This window comes from Opisthorchis viverrini (genome assembly GCF_000715545.1).
Source record: "Opisthorchis viverrini unplaced genomic scaffold opera_v5_44, whole genome shotgun sequence".
In the NCBI taxonomy this organism is placed as follows: Eukaryota; Metazoa; Platyhelminthes; class Trematoda; order Opisthorchiida; family Opisthorchiidae; genus Opisthorchis; species Opisthorchis viverrini.
The window spans coordinates 485542-509782 of NW_008751700.1; the positions used below are offsets into that span (position 1 = coordinate 485542).

Here is a 24241-nt window from a genome sequence, read left to right on the forward strand (position 1 = left end):
AACGTGAGATTAAGATGGGTCGTGCGTGGGGACCAAGTTGATATGCAAATCAGCGCATTTGTCGATTTCCAATATTATGTTTGATGAAACCACGAGGCGATGCAGTTAGGTGTGAGTGAACTTTGGATTCAGCTTAAAGACCTTATAATTCGGCACTTGATCTTCTCGGTAAAAGCGCTGGCATATGACTGGTGTGGTGTCAAGGTTATACCTCTTGGCGGAGTGAGGACTGATGCGGTAAGTGGACCGTTAGCTTTATAGTTACATTCAGACACGTGTCTTCTTAAAATAGTCGTCCTATCACACGACCGAGCGATCACAGCTTTGGTATAAAATTTCCAACGCTGGACGACATAATTTGGTTGATCACACTAGGTGATAATTGGCAAGAGTCTGACATGAGATTACGAGGCAGGGTCAAGCAGAAAAAATATCAAGAGATCGAAAAATTCAAGAAAGTGGAAAATCGTGTCACTGTTGCTGTATAGTGAACCATCATGGAATCCAGTGCCGCTTGTAATCGTGGGACACGTCAAAATCAGCTCATTAAGCGGTGCCATCTCATGAATTCCGATGGCATCCTGAAGAGGGAACCGTTGTTCCGATAGATAAAAGGCACTCATAAAACCATCTGAGTTTCTCTTTGATAGTCATCTAGAAACCGGCCATGGGGTGTTCAGGTCTGCCGTATTGTTTGATTTCACTAATGTGGAATCTAGAAAACACCAAACAGGTTCCTCTGACAAGAAATTTCCATGTAAAAAAGATTTGTGGTATCCGACGCAGTTCTTTTTCAAAGTGAGCTAGAGTTGTAATTATTCACCTTGACGCCAGCTGTAAAACAGTCTTCAGTTTCAGGCAAAAAGTTTTGAACTGCCTTTTTTCATCCCGAACGTAGCCAAAGAACACTTGCAAATTATGATAGATAAACGTTTAACAGACAACTCAGAATGTGAACGCCAAAAAGTCGAAGGAATGGATTAACGAGGTCTTCAAAAAGACTCACACAATAAGTGGAATGACGACAGGCGAAATCATGAAATAATCGGCCTTTTTAATGTAATCTACTTCATATCTGAACATTCAACATGACAATGGTACTTCAATTACTAGCGTCAGTCGCAAAAAAGTATTCTAAGTGATCTTTTGTTCGAAACGGGTAGTGCTCAGTTGAGCGATTGAAACCGATTGAAAGCTGAACCACTTGTCTCAGAACATTTGCATTTCCCCTAATTTTTGTCACTGAGCGGGAGCGATGGACTACAGTAGATGACGGTCGACGAGATCGTGTGACGTGATAGTTGTTGATTCCTTAAGGTTACCCGCATTATTGGTCAACTGATTGACCAATAAGAGAAAAGGGGTGATGGCAGATGCTGTGTCTAACGTTTACCGTCAGCTTTCGTAAAACGTGTCTTTGTGATAGTTTGCAGTGCTTAATGGAAAGTAGGGTCTTACTCAGCAAAAAAACACTGTTTGGTCTGCGGTGGTGCCTTAAATGAAGAAAAAACATTAAACGAACCATTGCAAAGTGTTTTTTTGGTAATGATGAGCCGGCATTAGGCCGAAATATTTGTCCCTGCCAAACATAGTGCCCCACCGTTTTTCCGACGTAAGACACTGTAGAATGATTGGTTTAGGCGTTTTCAAAAGTTATTGTATACTGGAGCCATTTATATACGTCAAGTTTAGGGTTCTGCGTTCAAGCATGCCGACAGTTGACCACAACAAACGCTACATATATGCAGTGATTATGCTGTTGGTCCGTTGCGTAAGACCCTTTGTTTGTATCCAGTGGTCTAGAGGAGAAAAGTCGAAGGATGTGCAGTCTCACACCTCGACGGGTTCGAAAATTCCTCCCATATATGAACTGAAAGCATAATACCGAAAAACGGATAGTGAATTGGTCACACGAAAGCAAATCGAAACAGCAAGCATTTTTATATTTGTAATGCACTACTCATAAGGTTGCTGGAAAATCCTCGACAGCACACGACCGGATTCGCCCTTCTTGGGACTCATCAGATAGGCGCAGTTCCCAAGTTTCCGTCAACCTTATATTCTACCTGAAACCAAGCAACCATTTTGATCACCTGAACCATTAAAATCGGACTGAGTTAACACAGTGATTCAAATGTGTGCCGAAACCTGCACGTTTCATCAACTTTGTGAAACAGTGTATCCGGTTGGGTTGATTAACAACTTAGTTTGGAAGCTTGGTGACAACAAAAAGTCCTACCAGGGGAATAAAGTTTATAAACTTTCAAATGTCAACTTTGAGTGATAAGATGAATAACTCTATGGTCACTTTTCAACATCCCTTTAAGCCAGAATCATTTGCAAGCTAAGTGATAATGGCTTCAAACTTAATGCAATCTCTTGTTTAAGGTGGCTGTTGGCGGAAGCGGTGAAAAATGTTGCCTGGTGTTTTGTTTAGGCTGACATTCAAGGACGATAAAAATTTCTCAAAGACCAATCTCCGGTTTAGCAGCTTCAAGGCTTATCGCGTGGGCATATAGTCCGATTTTAGAAAATCTTATTTCAATTTTGAATACCAAATCGAATGTAAACTGAGGTCAACACTCATTTACAAATTGTGATAGTGTTGACGGTTGGAGCATTTGTATCTTCCGTCATGGTATTCCGCACATAGGAGTCCGCTTCCACAAATATCTCATTTGATATTCAGCTACGAAATGCGTTTGGACGAAGCGCTTGGCCCGAGCCTACGGAGTGAGTGCCCCAAGATGTGCTACCACCACCTGTAGTGTGGTATCAAGTAGAAATACGTCAGCATCGTAAATACTTGTCCAGCAGAATTGCAGAGCGGTCTTCGTGTACTACTCTCGGTTGATAAATGTAAAAGCCGAGAGCATAAGCACTGCGATTCCCGGATCAGTGTGCAAAAGCAAAACAACAGTGTTGAAGGATAAATTCACTTGAGGATTGCGGCAGAATGAATATTTCATTCCCATATAAGAATAAGATAAGCTAAAATTCCGACGTAACACCTTCACAGAGCATCCATACCCTGTACAATCAAATTCAAAAAATTTTTAGAAGGACACTTCGAATGATACTAAAGCACAACACTGAATATCCCACCTGAAATTTTTCTTTCTAAAATTCACTTGAGGATTGCGGCAGAATGAATATTTCATTCCCATATAAGAATAAGATAAGCTAAAATTCCGACGTAACACCTTCACAGAGCATCCATACCCTGTACAATCAAATTCAAAAAATTTTTAGAAGGACACTTCGAATGATACTAAAGCACAACACTGAATATCCCACCTGAAATTTGTTCTTTCTAACTACTACACCAATCAACAACCATTTGACCGCAAGCACACTGTATTTACCATGGGAATTCTGAAAATTGTGAAAGGTCCATAATCTTTTGAAGTGCCGCCATCTTCTCGCCAGCCTACATCTTCAAGAGAGCTGTGAGAACACGTCAACAAGTCATTCTCTATATCACACCTCAAAGAAAATGGAATAGGGTAGTCGTGTGAGCATAGTTGAAATCTTCACTTAAGACGTTATCCTTAAGTGCGTCAGTGTATGCTGAAAATCCGGAAATCAGTGAAGCACTGTACAGATTTTTCTTCCTTATCACCAGGGCTATTTAGACTCACTACCCTCCGTGAGTGGTTAAGGACTAAACTGTTTGTTTGATCAACTCAAGTTGAATTATTGTTTGTGGCTAGAGTTTGGACTAACTGAAAACATGTGAACCAACTTCAAATACAAGATCGACATAAGAAGATATGCGATAAATTAAAAGACCTTTCGTTTGTCGCTTGGTAAACTATTTCAAAGCTCAAGCGGCAATGACGTCATTTATTCTCAGTCATATCAGATTTCGCTCTGGTAACTGAACACTACCACGTGATCAGTGGAATGCACGAACGGAGAAACTTGGCTTTTCTACCATCTGCCGCGGACTCAAATTTTGTCATGATGTACATGAATGTCCATACACTCCTCAAAGATGAACGCAAATTTACAAAGTAGTTGATGCCTGCGAATATATAACGTAATTGAGGGAAGACCAAGCTGGCATATGAAAATTTAAAAGTCTGTGGCTTTCAATAAAACTAGTTCTAATCGATTGGGACCCAGGCACCGCAAGTGCAAGGTCTGTCACAGATTCAGCAAAATTGTAAATATACGCACACTGCCACAACAGACGAGCTAAATATATAGTGGACATTTCTACTCTCACTCAGAACATTTCAAGCATTCATTTTTTAAAGATTTCATTGCATTTTAGTGGATACCTGTCGACCTACTGTTAAATCCACGGCTAATGACTTTTTAATGCTAAACTACCTCCAAAGGTCACCTTAAGAATGAAAAGTGACTGTTGTTTTAGGTAAGTCAGTGCTCAAGATATCCCGAAAACATTTCCTGTTTCTCATTACTTGAGAACTTAATTTCACGGCACTTCAATCTTGACCTTTTTAGGAAGCAGTTTATGATACATAAATTTTGTGGCTGAGACTGATCAGTGGAGGTCCCATTCTAGGAGGAAACTTTCCGGCAGAAGTAGTGTCGGACGTGTATCGGCGTTTTTGCAGTGTTGGTCCGTACGAATGATTAGTCGTTGAGACCCAGTTATGTCTCTCTTCATGGAGGATACTCTTCACTCCAAACTCATGTGTAACCTACGAGAGAGTAACAAACCAAAACTTGTCTATGTTGAGTGTACTCATGACACGTCTAAATCAACTGTTTGAGTGAACGTTTTGCTGAAGAAACTACGCGCAAACTCATGTGTAACCTACGAGAGAGTAATAAACCAAAACTTGTCTATGTTGGTTGCACTCATGACACGTCTAAATCAGCTGTTTGAGCGAACATTTTGCTGAAGAAACTACATATTGATAGGTTCTTCACAGGGCCTTATAAATGGCAAATAACAAAAAAACAATGTCTCACAGCGTGAAAAGTAAAATGAACTAAAACTGCAATTAAGCATTGGTAAAACGAATTTTTCTAAAAAGAAGTAAATTGTAAACGTCTCAAAATTAAGTGGAATCATGGTATCAACCATATCACACGGACTGCAATTTTCTCAAATCTGTCAAAAATGTTCCCTTTTAAGAACATACTGGACTTCCACCTAGGCCAAAGAGTCTACCTGAACGACTTGTCAGTTCACTAATAGCTGCAATGACACTAACGTGGATAGAAAATTAAGTGAAGTTTTCCGAGGAATATTAGTCGGAGCAGTCCCGAAGGGCCCAAGCAACAAGCCGGTCTACTCTGTTGGCGACACGAAGGAGAGGGATATTGTCCGCGAAACCCACTCTCGAAAGAATCCAAAAGGTCAACACTTTCGACGCCTTTATGACATCGTAATTTTTATCATAGTTTTAGTTCATCAGCTTGTTATTAGGCGATGTTGAATCAAAATCAAAGTGACCTAGCATGATCTCGTCACTCATCCTTGACTATGTGTCTAAATGGTGCATGAGTGTTCCCGAGCAAAACTTTTCAAATTCGCAACCGACGAAACGAATCAATATGTTAACATCACGTACGTTGTCTTTCTGTTGGCTAAGGTTAAGATCCTGTATCAAAATTGTTTATTATAATCTTGGAAGTTAGCTTGATACTTATGGAAAATTGAAACCTGAAACTTACCATGAGGTATCCTAGAATTCTATGAAGGAAGTAAAATGACTTTAACAATATGGATCCATCGAAACTATTACGCATATCTCTCAAGCTGTTCACCATTTTAAAAATCAAAGTTAGCGCAAGATAATAAACAGGATTTGAGCACAATCACCTACATAAGTCACCTAACATATTGCAGCAAGTAAAAATCACCGACCAGGAAATGAAAGCTCGCGCGCCATTGGGATTGGCCGCCTGTCATATCCTGTCGAGTTCCCAAAACAGCATCCCTTGGGCTTCAGCCAAGAAGTTACCGAAGTCTCGTGGCACTAATTTTGGCAGTATTCGCCTTCATTTTATTCACAATCTCATGGTCGGTACCCCACAAACCTTTTGCTAACTTATTCGGGGCAGAAAACAACGATTCGTTTGATTAACGGTGACTTGGTATACGTGATTTATGCTCCAGTCATAAGTACTTGATCTGTGGACTTGATTCACTTCCAGCCCCACCAAGGCGACGTGAGGCTGGCAAGGAATGCCAGGTGTTTACAGAATCTGTTTTTGGCGCCAAAGCGCAGCGAATTCAGCACAACGGAATATACGCAGCTTGCGAACAACAGTTTCACTGCCGCTGTTCTTTGCAGCTGGATGTAATTAGCTGGGAAGATTCACAACAATTCGTGTAGATAGCCGTCAATCGGTTCTTCTTCCGTGACCACAAATTTGTAGGGATATGTACGTTCACAATGTTAGTATTTGTTAGCATCCATCATGTTTTGTGCAGAACCACTAAAGTTGAACACTTCTGTGACAGTCTGCTCCAACCACCGTTCCACTCCTCGGTCATTCTGGTCCAAATTGAACGTTACTGTAGCTAGAAGTGTGGCTCCGTGAAAAGTAAATCATTTGTATTTTGGTCCAATAAGTTCTCCTTAACTTTTGATAAGGCTGTTAGGACAATCGTCATCCAAGATCCAATACATTCTGTTAACATTTTATTAGAGACTTTTTCTGGAAATTTTAAATAAACTTTGTAGCAACATTCAGTCAATTTTTTTAGATGGAGCCTTTTAAAATTGGCACGCTTCGCTGTCCAGTTTGGCTTTCGGACTGTGAATCTGATGAGACAATCAACTTTATTTCTTCCGTCTGATATCAAGGAAAAATAGGAACCCTATTCCTCATGCTCAACCATCAATTTAACACGTCCGAAATCAGTTCGAACATTCAGTCATCCACTATGCACGTACGCTGCCATCCAACAAGACAAGGTGCCATCGGTATAGCAAGCGTAGATGTGAATTTTCTGCCTAGACTGATGTAATTCTGTATTTGGTGGGTGTCCCACTACGACATCACTTGAAATCACTCGAAGCTGAGTTCCCATGGTCACGCTATAAATATGCCAACAGAAGTTCCTTCTGGGATGGAACTGAGCAAGGTCCTGATACGATGGATAAGGGTAAGATAGTCTGGCTGATGGAATATGATCGTACTGTATCGACTGTCTCCATGAATGGAGCTCTTGTAAAAAGATGGAGAGGACACATGTTCCTGAGGAACACAAGGAATTCGAATAAAGCAAACGAACTCCAGTGAACCATTTGAAATGTATGTGGCTGATTTACTCCTAATTGGCTCATTAAGCTTGGACCCCCAAAAAACTCAAGTATGGTAGTGCACAGACACAAGTTTAAAGTGTGAGCCACAAAGGAATGCTATTTTGTGAAGTTTGAGAAGCCCATACATTGTTAGAGTGAGTTGAGCGAGCTTGTGTTTGTCTATAAAACTACCGTTATATAACCAACTCAATAGTTTGCCCGAAACTTTGTGTTCCATAGCCCCAAGGTTTGCCACTGTTATTATGACGTAACCTCTGGAATCCATTGGTAGAACTCCCTACCCTCTGGTTGGTCTCAGAATTACACCATTTTCGCTCCACCGAAGTCTTTTACGTGGTGTTAAACGTTCATCAATCTGGAAATTTGTCATTGTCCTTTTCGCTGAACTCTCCGAGTGTAGGATGAGGATCTCAAATCGTAATTCAGTTGTTGGCTGCGCTATCGGCTTCGATTACCAACCATCTGTGGCTTCCATCGGTGGAAGTGAGGTTGTCTGCCTATTCTTCTTTGTATTGTCTTTTACAGGTAATACCTGTTAGCGGTGCAAACAGAGCTCAAGTATTCATGCAGAGTGAAGGGTTGCCATAAGATGATGCGACTAACAGTTTGTCTGAATTTAAGCCAGATTGCACTACTGATAGAAAATTAACAAATTATTTCAATAAATCATGCACACTTTTCTACAAAATTTCTGGTGATCTTTATATGAATACCAAAGGTTAATTAATTATACTTATAGCGAATATTTCATTGAATAAAAAATGGCTCCTTTGAGATATCACTTTATTTTCCAATCACCGGAACCGGCTTGACGGGGCGAATTTGATTTCGGAAAAAAACGACTCGAGACTGAACATTTTAGAGCTCACTTACGTCATCGCACTTGCCGGTTTATGACCAAAGTCAAGTCGGTTTCGTGGACATCCCCTATCGCATTACAGTCCCCGCAAGTTTATTCAAACATGTTTCAGCAACATAAAGCATATATCTATTCGAAAAAGCCGCACTGTTTTATTGTACATTGTTCTGGGGACAGTTGTCTCAGATGGATTTCGGTTTCAGGGTAATTAGTGTCCGAACAATTGCAGTCAACTCATTCGGATGGGGAAATGTGATCGTCGTGCGCATGGAGATTTTCCTAGGTTTGTCTTACCGCTTAATTTGATTGATGGGTCTTGTACAGTCATTGAGCACATCAGTTGCTCCTGGGTGTCACCAGATTGAGAAAGTAACTTTTCGCTGGCATGTTGGATTATTTGAATAAGCCCGTTTAGCCAACTAATATTTCCGCTCCACTGCCGCAGCGTATTTATTTGCAGAGGGTCTACGTGCATCAGGAATCCGAACGGGAGTTTCATCTTCCGCCTGTTCGTTGATATTATAGGCATTGCCTTAAATGATTTATTTCCTTATAGAGAACTACTGGTATCGCATTAGTAGGGGCTGGCGAAAAGGGCTTTCATCTTCGGTGTACTATTTTCACCCCAGCAGCAAATGTCAACATTTCAGTGCACTTGGTCAGCGGATTTAGAGGAAATCACTTGCGATACTAAATCCGAATATGAACTCCGAACCTTCAGCTATTGCCTAAAAATGCCAAAATGTCAAAGATGATAACAACTGACAACGTACTGAAAATCCAAGAGTGAAGTAATCAGCCATCGTCATTTGGCGGACTGGCACCCGCTTCCTGATCCATCGAACTACACCAATGGATCCAAAAGGATCAGTGGGTAATGAAATGTTTGCGTCGCTCTTAGCCGCGTATAAAGCCTATCAAACACTAGGTAACCAAACTATAGCCTAAAAAGATCGGATGATAAATAATGAAGGATAGTTCTTATTGTTTTTTTGTCTGTTCGCCGAGCTCGGCAGTTGTATTTCAAACCTTTCATCACCAGTCGAGTTGACATCGTCAGTGCAGGGTTGAGTGGGTCAACCAGTCAACGCACCCGAGCTACCCATATTCCACAACATTGCCAACAGTTCTTACGTCACGTGTTGTTCACAATTTTCAGAGGGGCAACATGAAATTCGAAATCCATAGTGTATGTATGGAGTACATTAGTGGTCCGCAACATTTATGTGACAGGAATCGACACTCATTTGGGTACCGAGTGATAGTCAATGATAAACCTGATCTGTACGGTGGTAGTCAAATGAAAATGCGTGTAAACTACACACAGACTGCACTGAGAGATATCATATAAAGCAATTAATTAAATTACATCGTAGTTCCTAATGGAGTTATGGTGCCAAAGGACTACAAAGGGAAAACCAATAGCTTGACTTAGCGAAACGCACAAGACTGAGACGATACTCAGAAAAGTTGTCCATAAACATCATCCTAGCTCTCAAATTAGTGCATAACTCTATTCACTTAAAACGTCGTGTTCAAATAGGATGAGCTGTATAGAAACTCAGAGGCGTACGCCTTACAAATGGGTCTCAATAAGGGCAGAATCAGTGGTAGGCTGTTGAACAGCATTCGGCAACCATATAAACAGAACTGGCAATCGGTTCCAGAGATTCCACATCCCCCAGATCCTCATCAGGTTTCGAGTTTACCACAATTTCCGGGAGCATTTCCTATGCCGGGCTCTATATCAGTAAGCTGCAAAGATATTTGCTCGGTATGTCATATGATCCAAAAACTTTATTTTTGTCTGATTCAGATGTTAGTCAGTCATTAAAATCCTGCATCAATCAGTTGGGCGATTGGCCCAAAGTGAACAATACCAAAAGTCCTTGTTTACCTTTCACCTGCAACGTCGGTTGTGGTGCCTTGGGCCACGAAAACTCCACCGTTCAGAACCATCAGTATCCATCTGCGATTATCAGACGCCCACAATTTCCTTTATATTTTGGTGCATTAAATAGCATCTACAAAAAATGTGTGCTGTCCACCTCAAAGCAAGATTCTTGAAAATTTTCTACTAGGCTTTACATTTTTGTGGAAATTGATACGTGTTAATCATCCCCGGCTTCACGGTGCTAGGTTTTGAGAACTCTGAATAATGGTATGCGAGGTGATATGACGAAAGCCCGTTATGGGGTCTATCTGCTGCACTACAGGGGTAGCTTCTGTACTCCTGTGCACACGCTACGCGCCCGATTCGCAATGTTCCCACTTAGATATTTTTCAAGATGTTTAGTTGGACGCTGAAAGCGCATTTTACTACGTTGGGCATTGTACGTACACTGTTCGATAATGCCAGCCCCATGTTTGTCATTGGATTTCGTTGGGTGAAGTTGATGAATGGTGTTGAGTTGAAAAGAGTGTGGAAAGTTCGATTTCTTGATTCGAGGGACTCACTTGAAGTAGAACTTTACAACTCCCATCCAAATTTCACATGCGGCGTGAATGCCACGAAGCGTCACATTGTTTAGAGAGAAGAAAATGAATGAAGGCAGTAAAACTCTGCGGTGTGTGAATCAGCAGAGTGGACTGGATAAGCGAACGGAATTCCGTCTCCATCGTCTAACGTAGCTATGCCTGACAAATCTTCATATGATTAGTACTGCTCTGCAGCCGATTCCCTCGTTAGATATATTTGGGACACGGTGCTTGAGATGGACTGACGATTGCAACTGTTTCCTGGTTATGATTTGGGAGTCATCGAAACACCGCTCGGTATTCACAAAATGTAATTGCTTTCTCGAAAACTACGAGATTATCTACTCCGGAGTGAAGAATATTATGTCCGATGAACTTTTCTACAAATTATCTACACGGATAATTTGTTTAAGTGAGCGAATTTCCGAGGCCGCTAGTCACCACCGATTGGAAAAACGGTGCCTAATGAAATGGAATATCGCGAATAGCGGTAAAACTTGAATCGTTTACAATGGACGAAAGCTGCGGGCGGTTATGCGGATGAAATAATTAACTGAGCTTTCAAGAGTCTACACTGTGCTTGTGGACTCAAAATATGCGGGGATGTTACTTCTCTTATTGACTTTTTTTTATGTATATCCTGCTTAACTGGACGAGTACCGATTTATTTGTTCATAAAGGAAACTACTCACAAGGTTGCTGATAACTCATAGCCCGCGAGCGAACGGTTTCGCACTTCTTGGGGCTCATCAGGTAGTTTCCGTCAACTTGGTGTTCTGCTTGAACCTCAATCAGACTGACTGCAACAAATACACTCATTCGCATTAATCAGAAGTGATATATCATATTTCTATTGTCGCAGTTTAGCCCTCCTATTCAAATTCGTCACCACCATTTGGTCACATTCACTGGGGATAAAAATAGATTAGGAGAGAAAGTCTTACACTAATCAAGTTTCTGCCATGTAATTTTATTTTATTTTACTCAGTTCAGTGGTTTCCGTTTTTCTGTCTATTTGTGATATCAAGTCTGTCCGGTTTATAAATGTACGCATCGGTGCGCTATCAACTGATCAGTGGTGCAGATTTGCTCATTTCACAAGATACGAAGAATTGCCACACCACTACTTCCCGACTAAAGTGGATCTCTTCTGTACAAGCATGGTTCATGGGTATAGATGCTGACGACATCGCTTCGATGCTGGCCTCAGATGGTATAGAAGGTGGGTGAGGGCCATTAAATATGAAACTTTTTAAATGCACTGAGTTTCTTTCTTGCCGTGTTTCAAAATTCCTCACTATTTTGTACGCTTCTCACGCATACTCCCGCTCACATTGGCGATGAACACTGGTCCATTAAATTTGACGCATATGAGCTGAAAACCCTCTCAGGTCATGGATTGAGCAAATTAACACTACTCACTAATTTTCGGGGTTCTGATGCGTATACCTGCGCATTGGGTGACCTAATAATTCAATTCTTTGAACTCTGCAATGAGTAGACAGAATTGTTCGAAATTTGAGCGGCACGACTCGATGTTTCGTGCTCCTTACACCATCTAGAACTGGCTTCTTTCCGATTTTGTCAAAACCTTGGTCTAGCCAACATGTAGCATTTACCTTCGCCCAGGTTATGTTCTGGAAGTGTTACTGGTACAACGAGTGCACAAAGCTGTATTTGCCTGTGATCCCAAATCTGTTGCCTTAGGATAGGAATGCGGAAGCCCCAGTTTAAAATGTCTCCGGACCAATTAAAAGTAGGCAAAGTGATCTGCGGGGTTTCGAGGCAAAAAGGTTGGAAAATATCACTGGCATATCTGTCAACAAGATTCAAATAACAGTAAAATAATGATTAACACATTTTGTTTTAGTGCAGAGTTTGCTCTTATCTACGCTAATCTACTCTGTCCGGATATTCTGGTAAACTTTCAAGTGGATTGGTGTGCACGGTAGGGCATTTTATCTATATTGCATAAATGCTTAGCTTTCGGTAGCTTATGACGGTACATCAAGTTCATCTGGGAGTTAATGTGTTCTGCTTGAAGTGTTCTGTGTTGATAACTCCAGAAACGTACGACATATTTGGTCAGTTTTGGAATGACTGCAGACCCATATTGGCAACACAGTTGAGTCATACAGCCCATGATATCATGTTGAGCCGCCCCTTGCAAGTGAAACCTGACCCACTCTGCGACGCGACGCACAGCGTCTGCAGCCTTATTTTCAGTCGCCTTGGCCCATATGACTTGGCTTGCCGGATGAGTCTGACACACGCCTGCCAGGTGCTAGCTGACCAATCGGAGAAGAGAAGGGTGATTGTGCTCCTGAGATGTCTGGCTCACGCTCAGCCGTCAAACACACGCACGCGGACACTGCTCTCTACAGTAATCTGAAAGTTACCACCATGCCTGACCATGCAATACAGTGACTCGGTCAGCGAGGTATTTACCGAGGCAGGAAATTGACTGTTGGGATTATATTTTGGAGTGATTACGTCAAGTTAATGTATTAACATCAGGTGAGTATTTTTAGTTTCTGGAATATCAAAGTGAACGAATAAAAAGTTGGCTTCTGTTTGCGCAAGGGACTAGGTGTTCACCCATTGCAGCTGCAGAACATTATGCTAATTAAGGACGGAGCAGCTAAGAGAAAACCTATCCTGACTTCATCAACATGCGTCCTTTTATTCATGTTCCAGTGTTAGCTTATATTTTTAGTGCTTGAATAGACTGAGTTTAGAAATGCCATGAGTGTGTTCCGAATCAGTCCATTGGAAAAGTTTGGAACCAGTTGAGAAGTCATTGTTTCAGAAGGGCTTAGTAAACAATCGGTAGTTTTTAAATGGGCAACTTTTCGCTTTTGACACAAAAGAAGCTCCATCGGGTCTAGCTTTTGTGTCAAAAGCGAAAAGTTGCACAATTAAAAACCACCGATTATTTACCAAGCCCTTTTGAACGGTGTTCGAAATCAAGTTGGAAATTTACCCTGGTGTAGAGCACCAAAACCAGACTGAAGCAAACTGGATTGTTAATGAAACATGGACTTTTACAAAACATTTGTTAGCTACTTCGAAAACATTTCAGATGCAGATGTGTGCAAAACAACGACTGAGAATGTCCACTGGTTTATATCCTTCTGGAATAGATCTGGATGACTTTCCATTGCGCAAGCGAACCTGCTCGTTCACTCCCTGGCTCAAGTTGAAATAATCAGCTAGGTGCTCAGTGTCACGTCCGTGGCTTGCATACCAACATTTGTGTGCCTAGCTTTTGACTAATTTTAAATGAGGACAGGATGAGAAAGGCAGGCATTACAGGAACGTGTGTGTTCACACGCGTGCTTTCGATTTGTGCACAATGGAACTGTTCGCATTTGCGTGGGCCATTCGAACCTTTCCTAAATACCACGGTAATTCGATACTATGAAAAATTCAAAACACAGGGTGCCACCACTGTTGTTCGTTGAACGACCAAAGAGCACGCACACTGAGTAGGCACGAACGACGTTGTAGACGACAAAGCTAGATAACTGCTCGTCATCGTAACCTTATATGTCACATCCTTTTTATAATCATAATTTTCTGACAGCCAGACTACCGTATTTTTGGCATGCAGATATTTTTACACTTTCTTGGGTTATGAATAGGCAAATTGTAACTGCAAAAGTTCAGCCCAAGGTCTGAGACTTCGGTGCTGAATGTGTTGCTCTATTCTTATTCACACCTACATAACCGACAGTTCAAAGGATTCAACCAATCCCTCAACCACCAAAAACTATCCTAGAAACCTGTAGGAGAGAAAGGCCTTTCTCATTATAATCTTATTCATCCATTGTACACATACACACCTCAGAAATCATCCATGGCTGAAAGTCCGGTTGTATAAGTATGTTCTGACCGAATTTCGTCCTCTGGGAGATAAGTATCTTTTCGTGTCAGGGTGTAGAGGATGTGACTGATGGGCATCGGAAGACCTCAATATATTGTGACCAAACCAGGTATCGAACCTGATGTATTACTTGTTAGAGACACTACTAGGCTCTTCTCTATGTTTTTCGAAGTACTATTAGTGTGAGCACTGCACGTGTCGTGCGTATTTATTCATCAGCCCATTCGAGTTGCTTCACCTAACTCAACTGGCTGTTTCCGAGTTGACATATTCTCATGTTATTTTCTATTTGATTTGGGCATAAATTAACATTCTAATTGTTGGCTAACCACAAGTGTAGCTCATCGACCATCTAGTTCCATCCTATTTGTACATATACGAGAGCTTGATTATGCAGTCAGTGAGTAGCGATGAAAGACTTTGATGCGTTCAGAGAAATGTTTGAATCGATGGAAAGCAACGGTCTAAACAGCTTTCGGCAGTCTATCACATGAAGAATTTCCGGTAAGACGTAAAAAATATGAAAACAATATTGCTTGTTTGCAGTGAAGAGAATTAAACTTTTAATAGGCTGTGACATAATTTAACCGGCTGATAGAATGCTGTTTGTGAAGTCGGTTGTACCGTTCACCACAAAGTCTTGTGGCTAAAGACCAGTGAAGGAGAAAGAATAATTTCAGTTAAAATTGTCAAATCCAACTATCTCTGCAGGCAGCATGGTTGTTTTCACTCACATGATTCTAAATTCGGAACCCCCGCTTACAGTTTTTTTGGCAAGCAGATTACCTTTCCAAGCAGCTATTCCAAGAGCCACTCTTGTTGCCTAAGTTGACACACCATGCTAAAACGATTTGGTTTTTGCTGAACGAGAGGACATTAGCTAAATTTTGAGAACGATCCACTTCGGCTTCTTCACTGATGACAGCTATCAAAGATAACGAATGCCGAAAAAAGTCTTTCTTGAGGGAAACTGCAATGAAGTTGTTGTAATCAAGTTCATTAGAAAACCCAACAAGAAGCGTAAACGAGCCCTGCTGTAAAGTTGTGCTTTCTCAGTGCATGCTGAGGTTCGGATTCTCTTCCTTGATTTGGTTACATAGAGACATATTGATCTTTTGCCACCCAAGGGCACCAAAGTACTTAATATATTCGAAAATATCCAATCCTCACAGGATACCAGTGGCAAAATGTTCAGACGTTTTGGTGCATGGTATCTAATAGTGTCAATCTACCTTCCAGCTGAGTGAGTTAGGGTTACAGCCTTAGGATACAGTGCCCACCCTAATAATAAACCGATACTTGTCACACTGATACCTATGCCAGTTCTCCTCGCCGTCACTTAACACGGTTCCGTGACTGATCCTTCCGTTGAAACTGTCCCAAAAAGAACAAAATGTTGGTCTGAACATCTCCAGAGTACACGAGTAGCAAACGATCGTCTTCAACTGGAAAATACGTGCTACTGTTACTGTTGGTCGAAAAACGAAAGCACTGTCTACTGAGTGTTGGAAAAAGACGCGATTGGTGGGCCGCTCCAGTGTGAAAGATTGCAGGCATCTTTTGTTGAAACAGAGGAGGATCACCTACCAAAACAACAATCCTTCCAGAGCTTTTGAGCACACGTTAGCGAATAGCTTCTTGTTGATTATCTGGTAGTCCCAGTATTACGCCAAATATCTCGTTCGGCCGGATTTGGTGGTCTGTATTGATCAGAACCTTACCGTCTGCGTAGCTGACGAAAATTATCAATAGTAAAACGGTTGCTAATTTTCAGTGCAACGGGGGAAGCGACTTAATGTGAATGCAAGTGTTACACTAACTAATGGTTACGTTTTCTGACCTACATTGTTCAAATTTACACTATGATAGAATGTTCGTGGCCCCAAGAACCCTGTATAATTTAGGTCATAGGGAGAAACTAAGGTGGTAAAAAGTAGAAATTGCACCGAGAGAAATTCGAAGCCGAGAAACCTCAAAGGATCGACCTGTCAAATGAATATATCATTCTTGTCAGCCACTTCGTTCAGTCTCATTATGATTCAGACGTAAACAGCTATCTTGTGTGGAAAAATTTGCAAATGTTAAGTGAGTCTAGACTTTCAGATGTAAATCAATGCCATGAACAAAGTTAGATAAGAGTATTCTGCCTAATTAACCTGAAGCCATATTCTTGGCGGAACATACTACTCATAAGGTTGTGGAAAACCTTTCAACAGGCCGCTATCGGTTTAATCTTTCTCGGGACTTAGCAATTCGGCTCAATCGCTGAGTGTCCCTTAACTTTATTTTCTGATCGGCCACAAAGTATCTCGCATATGTTACAAAATGGAAAATTAGGCGTTGTTCATGGTAACTGAAATTCAGCTGTCCCCTGCAGACAACATCTTGGAATGCAAATCAAGCCAATATCTTCCTTTTATCAAGAAAGTATAGTGATTAGGTGTTTTTTATGTCCCATCTATCAGGACAGTTGCCCTACCAGATGCATTCGGTAGTGAAAAGTTTTATAAAAGCTGTATTTCTCATCTTCAAGGTTTCCTAACGCCTCTTAAACGTTTACTCCTTGAAATGCTAAGCACTTGTACTTTATCCCACCAGTTCTCTCCTTTGTGCCTTTGATTTACGCAACCGCTAGAGATTCAGATGTGGTGTACAACCGGTTCCTCGCACTCCCTTCATGTTCCAGTTGGGTATTTGTGCAACGCAAGTTGACTATTGTCAGTCAACTGTTCATCTTCAGGTTCTTTTCAAGATGCAAGAACAAAGTCCAGTGCCTCATTAAATATTCCGGTGTCTGTCGCTGCCTTTGGTTAGCATGCGTTTGTCAGGCGAAATGTGGTTACTCCAGCTGCTGTCCAAAAATGTTACCAGGCCTGCGCAGCACCGCAACACCGGCTATGCGTCACTACGCCCTATTTGATTGTGTGGTTGTTTTAAGTGACCACCTGTTTCAGCACATACTGATAAATCAAATAATCTAGTTGCTAGGATAGCCTGATAACGGGCAGGAACACAAATGAGAGATTCCAGCGCCTATCCGGTAGGAACATCTGTGCCCGTGTGCCACTTCTAGAATGAACCCGGTAAGATATATATATGATATATAAGATATGGTAAAAACTGATTTTTTGACATCTCTGTTGGTCAGTTATTTTCCGAAATATATCAAAAAATTGGGTTGTAACCCAAAGGTCAGCTGTATTCATCCAGCTGTCCGTTTTAGTCACAAATTTGGTCCAGGAAAACCGGTGACCAATACAGAATTATAATGGGATAACATTTCTGACAGACACACTCATAAAATTACCGCCTTGTTGTTACATTGAAGGCCAGTAGGCAAAGCTGGAATAACTTATTGTTCTTAGGGTTTAAAGTCAACATAATCAGTCATTTGGATCAAAGATGGTTTATCCCTCACTTGCTTTAGCTCTTTATATCCATTGCTTAGATTCCAAGTCGGCCCAAACGACGTATAGTCCACCCGCAACAGAGGAATTAACTGAACTCAGCCGCAAACAGCTTTGGTTCGGATATCCAGTAAACAGAGTCTGACTTGATTTAAGTCAAATTGGGCATTCCAAGAGGTGGACTTCAGTATAACAAAACCACTGCGGATATATCAGTGTGAACAAAAACTGGTGAAGTGTTGCAGATTCTGGTCGAAGGATGTAACTTACGCGTGACACGACCGCATCATGCAATGTGCCAGAGTTACCAGTCCGTGTATGAAATCACAGAATTTCATTTCTTATGGTTAAAATTTTGTAGAAGACCCTTGCGGTTGTAGCCTGGAATATCATTGCGTGAATTGTGCAGTATACTACTATTTTTCTAATTGTATTCATTACAGGCACCAAAGTCTTTATTGATCATAAAGCTTACTAAGGCACTGATGAGGACTCTACTAAGCTTATAAACATTTAAGTGACATAAGCGTAAGACGGAAGTTTCTCTTCAGCAGACTAGATAATACGATGGGGGACAGTGAATTCATTGGGGAGAAACCAATTTGTGAACATGATTTTGAGGATTGGTGGTGGTTCGGTAGAAAAAACAGGAATGGTTGTGCAGCTGCCAGCTAGTTTCGGAAATTACATATTTGTTTGCACCGGGAACCAAAATGCTGGTAAAACCACTCTATAATGGTGAAACTTGCTTCAGAGCAGCAGCAACGTCTTTTAAGTTCAAGTTGAAATTAAATGCATAGACTCATTTCGTGAAAAATGCTCACTAATTTTTATCTAAAGACCAGTTTCTTCCAGAAAAGGACGAGTCGGCTCCGAGAATATCCCAGAACGTTGCTGCTAAAGCGACAGCTTGACAGCAAGGTTCGAGCACGATTTCATCCACTTTATTCCACTGTCTGACCCCCGCAGGCCATCTAGACTTAGTGGTTTGAGGTCGGTCGTAACCATCGAGGGCAAGGTGAGACAGCGCGATTCTCAGCAGGACAGTGGCGACACGGAGACATTGGATCGTCCAGAGTATGGTTTGTGATGGACGTCTCCCAGTCACTATAATCTGCGTCGCTGGACCAACTTGGAAAGATATAGTATGTTATAGCATCAGCCTCCGACACCACCACTGGATATTCCGTCGTTCCAGACTAGCTGAAGTATTCTTCTTAAGCATCAGTGCGAAAGGACTGTGTCACACGGGTGTATGTTCGCATGGATTGAATGATCATGGCGTACACAAAAAGCTTCAACTGAAGAATGGTTTTCAAACGTTTCTACACGGTTATGTGAGGCACTGTGTGGTGTCAACGCGGAAACCGTGCTTGACCATCTGAGATGCTGATAGAGAAAGGGATAAGTTTGATTAATACTTAGCGGTTAACAATAAGCGGTAATAAATCTTGTTGTGACGAAAGTCGTCTCTTCGGGGTTTATTTCCAGTCTAATCAACGAAGCGTAGTGGTCAATACAATCTGTCGGATGCTGGGAGTTTATCGGATGACCGTTGATCTGCAATTAGTAATTAGTAATTAGTAATTAGTTGACAGGCTTTTCATCCCCAGTCGAAAAGAAACCGTGAACGCGCAGATGAGTGGATATTGACACCTTAGCTGTCTGCGTCTACAGTGTTTTCGAACAATATCTAATATACTCCCATAGGCGCATTTACGATATCTCCTGGACTGGGACGAAACGTCTGCAAGATAATTGCTAGGCTGTACGAACAGATCATCAGCAACCACCAGTGAATTCCCCCGAGCTGCCAATATTTTGGCACAACGGATTTTTACTTAGGACGACAAAAGCATCGCTGCAATCAGAATATATGACCTGCAAGCTAGGGCCTATTGATACTCCATGGAATTCGCTGAGGACATGTGACGTTATCTAATAAATCGCAACGTTGAGAATCACATGTACAATTAGGTAACCTTGCCGAACACCGGAGTTTTGAGCAAGTACCTAAGAGGAAGATTTTGGTAGCTCAGGTTACCTGGATAATCGTTGGCTTGTTCACTGAGCTGGGTCATTTGCTTGCAAACGTTTCGTCACCAATCAGGCGAGACATCATAAGTGCGTTGTTAGGGAGCGTAGTGATGCGTAACGATGGGTTGGTGGTTGGCGCAGCCCAGTGAACAAGCCAACCAACCAATGACTCTTCCTCCTATGCAGAAGCTTTTGTACCTGTGAAATAAGCTATGGTGAGATTCAGTAGCTTATCTAACACACCATCAGCTTTCAAGACCAGCCAAATACATTCTCATAGACTGAGTCAAATGCTGCATGAAAGTCAATAAAGCAGTCGCTGTTTGGCTGCCGGAGCTTGTAGTGAACCTCTTGCGTAACCTCTTGCTTAATAGGAGAGGTTAATTTAGTATAACGTGAGTTTCCGTTGCTTCTCTGGGACGGCACAGCAATAGGATGGTGAGGATTTTGGCAACAGTACGCGTCAAAATTGCAACCAGGTTGGTCTCACGAAATATTCTGTCGCTTTTCTTGGGTACCGCTGGCAATATAGGAGTGACCCAATCCACCGGAGACACTGACCTACCATACTGAGCAGAAAAGCCAGTAAAGAGTTTCGGTTACTAACACCAAAAACAGACTTGTTGGATCTTCATCGGTATACTATCACCCAATCTCGGCTAATTCACCATCATTGGAACATCGCAACTGATGATACAAAGCATGGAAGCTGTAGCGTTTGCGTTGAGTAGCTGATGGCCGGGTGAGCGATTAAGTAACGAGCTAAAGTTTTCACTCCTACGCTTTAGCTTCTTCTCACATCATGTTATCAGTTGGCCATCAGCTTCGCGAATATTATTTTGGCAACCTTCCATTGGTCAAAAGCTTAGAGAAGCAGCTTAAAAGAGATGAACAACTATTGACACTGAATAATAATTTCCATGTTAAAAGCCATTTGTGTGTAGCAGTTTACAACACCCTTCCGAACCAAACAGGTGACCTGACGACATAAGCTGTGGAAATCGTATGTGCTGACCGTGTTGCCTAAACAGTTTGTTGAGAAAGAAGCATGGAAGTTTTGGAAAACCACCCTTTGTGCCTTCAAGATCATATGGCGACCTGTCGTATTGCTTTTTCCAGACAGACCTTTTAAATGGACAGGTGTTGAACTCGGGGTTATAGGAACTTAGCAATAAGCCGGCTGGTGATTGCATCCCGGAATTGAGATATGGCATCAACTGAAGTCTTACCTCTAGCGTCTCAGTCGCCAGCACTGATCGCAATATTGCAGTTAAGTGGGTGACTCTGCGGCTCACCGTAGAAATCCTCCTTGATGGAGAGATCCGATGAAAAAATGGATTGGTAGCTGACCATGACCGTTGAGTTCACCTGAGAGTCTTTGAAATGAGCTGTCGGAAGCATGGGCGATACTGGTTCTCAAGATGGTGGAGTGCCGTGGGCGTGTTTGTTAAGTCCAACCGCTACACCGTTCAAGCCAGAGTTATCGTCTGGATGCCATATACAGCCAGAAGAAGACTACTATCCCTGATACTTCAATGTGTTGTGAACCAAAACCAGAAATCCATGCCTGCGGAAGACATGCAGTGTCAAACTGTAAGCCTAAGGAGCTGCGAAGGATGAGCTGCTGGCTTACCACCTCAAACAGGATAATGACATTCCAACAGATTATATGCAGTGCGTCCATGATTTTGAAAAAAGATAATGGGTGCCAGTTCACACATTTGTCACCGCGAAAGCTAAGTCAGCGTCGGGCGTGTCGCATGCTGGGACGCGTGAGCATGAAAGAGCCTTCCCACCTCGGATATACTTTTGAAATAACAGAATGATTTTTGAGCGCGTGACATCCCCAGAACCACAAGGCTTTTGTCTAGATATTTGGCAGGCTTTTTTGCACCCGTTGCCTTTACACAACCAGATGCAGGGAGCTGTGGAGAATAGAACCGTCGAAGATGTAAAACAATGCTCTAAAATGAAGTGAACGGGAGATCGAAATCTAGCATAAATCTAACTTGCTCCCATGTTATCATACCACAACAAATGAAAACCGAATGCGCAGTTGGCGGAACTACAGAAGTTCGCAGTCCATGGGTTGACTAAACATCATATTTTTACCAACAGATTCTCCGTGTGCTGCTCAGCACAGAAGATTAGCCTCAGATGTCTAGTGGGTAGTGTCTCACTAATGACTAGATGTATAAAGTTTGTATCATGAACAAGGTGTTGAAGATGGTATCAAGTTTTGGAATGACTTATTTCAGGCAAAGGCGCCTCAATAGGTGGTGCGACCATAAGCGCTTGGCTGGCATTTTCACTGGCTCCTACCCTGTGAACTGCCCTCTCATTCATTTCGATAAATATTCTTGCATTCGCTGCCGTACNTTTTGACACAATGATGACCCGACAGAAACACCACTGCAATCAGGATCTATGACCTGCAAGCTAAGGCCTATTGATACTCCATGGAATCCGCTGAGGACATGTGACGTTATCTAAAAAATCGCAACATTGAGAATCACCTGCAAAATCAGGTAACCTTGCCGAACACCGGAGTTTTGAGCAAGTGCCTTAGAGAGAAATGTTTGTAGCTCAGTTGACCTGGATGATCAGTGGCATGTCCGCTGAGCTGGGTAATTTGATTGCAAACGCTTCATCACCAATCGAGGTGATATCATAAGTGCGTTATTAGGGAGCGTAGTGGTGCGTAGCGATAGGTTGGCGGTTGGCACATGTCAGATAACAAGCCAATGACCGAGTGCCTCAGTCTCTTCACCATATACAAGAGCTTTTGTGCCTGTTAAATAGGCTGTGGTGAGATTCAGTAGCTTATCTAACACACATCAGCTTTCAAGATTAGCCAAATACATTCTTATGGACTGAGTCAAATGCTGCACGAAACTCAATGAAGCAGTCACTGATTGGCTGCTGGAGCTTGTAGTGAATATAATACCAGGACAACCTCTTCCCTAACAGGAGAGGTTAATACAGTGTAACGTGGGGTTCTGTTGCTTCTCTGGGGTGGCATAGCAACAAGATGGTGAAGATTTGGGCAGCAGTACGTATCAAACGTGCAACCCGGTTGGTCTCACGAAACATTCTGTCGCTTTTCTTGGGTACTCATGGAAGTATAGGAGTAGCCTAATCCACCGGAAACGCTTTGATATACCATACTGAGCAGAAAAGCCAGCAAACGGGTTCGGTCACTGCCACCAAAACAGATTTTGTAAATTTTCATCGGCATACTATCCTCACCTGAAGAACCTCGACCTTCGGTGGCCTTATAATCTCGGCTAATTCACCAGCCATGGAACATCGCAACTGATGGTACAAGGCGAAGAAGTTTTAGTGTTTGCGTTGATTAGTTGATGGCCGGATAGGTGAGTAAGCAATGAGCTAAAGTTTTCACTCCTCCCCTTCAGCCTCTTCTCATATCCTGTTATCAGTTGGCCATCAGCTTCGCGAATATTATTTTGGTAACCTTACCATTGGTCCAAAGCTTAGAGAAGCAGCTTATAAGAGACAAACAATTATTGACACTGAATAATAATTTCCATGTTAAAAGCCATTTGCGTGTAGCAGTTCATATTACCCTTCCGAATCAAACAGGTGACCTGACGACGTAAGCTGTGGAGATCGTATGTGCTGACCGTGTTACCTAGATAGTTTGTTAAGAAAGAAGCATGGAAGTTTTGGAAAACCACCCTTTGTGCCTTCAAGATAATATGGCGACCTGTCGTATTGCTTTTTCCAGACGGACCTTTTAAATGGACAGGTGTTGACCTCGGGGTTATGGGAACTTAGCAATAAGCCGGCTGGTGATTGCATCCCGGAATTGAGATGTGGCATCAATTGAAGGCTTACCTCTAGCTTCTCAGTCGCCAGCACTGATCGCAATATTGCAGTTAAGTGGGTGACTCTGCGACTCACCGTAGAAATCTCCCTTGACGGAGAGATCCGATGAAAAGATGGATTGGTACCTGACTATGACCGTTGAGAGAGTCTTTGAAATTAGCTGTCGGAAGCATGGGCGATACTGGTTCTCAAGATGGTGGAGTGCCGTGGGCGTGTTTGTTAAGTCCAACCGCTACACCGTTCAAGCCAGAGTTATCGTCTGGATGCCATATACAGCCAGAAGAAGACTACTATCCCTGATACTTCAATGTGTTGTGAACCAAAACCAGAAATCCATGCCTGCGGAAGACATGCAGTGTCAAACTGTAAGCCTAAGGAGCTGCGAAGGATGAGCTGCTGGCTTACCACCTCAAACAGGATAATGACATTCCAACAGATTATATGCAGTGCGTCCATGATTTTGAAAAAA

At 42.1% G+C, this 24241-nt stretch overlaps 1 protein-coding gene across 1 annotated transcript in view; it reads left to right on the plus strand.

Annotated features, from left to right (window-relative positions):
* Positions 1–12993: 12993 nt before the first annotated feature.
* T265_03191 (hypothetical protein) overlaps positions 12994–24241 on the plus strand; it is a gene marked incomplete at both ends in the record, with an annotated part of 59845 nt that continues 48597 nt past the window's right edge. Inside the window, one exon of the mRNA XM_009167610.1 lies at positions 12994–13110. The remainder of the gene's footprint in view (positions 13111–24241) is intronic.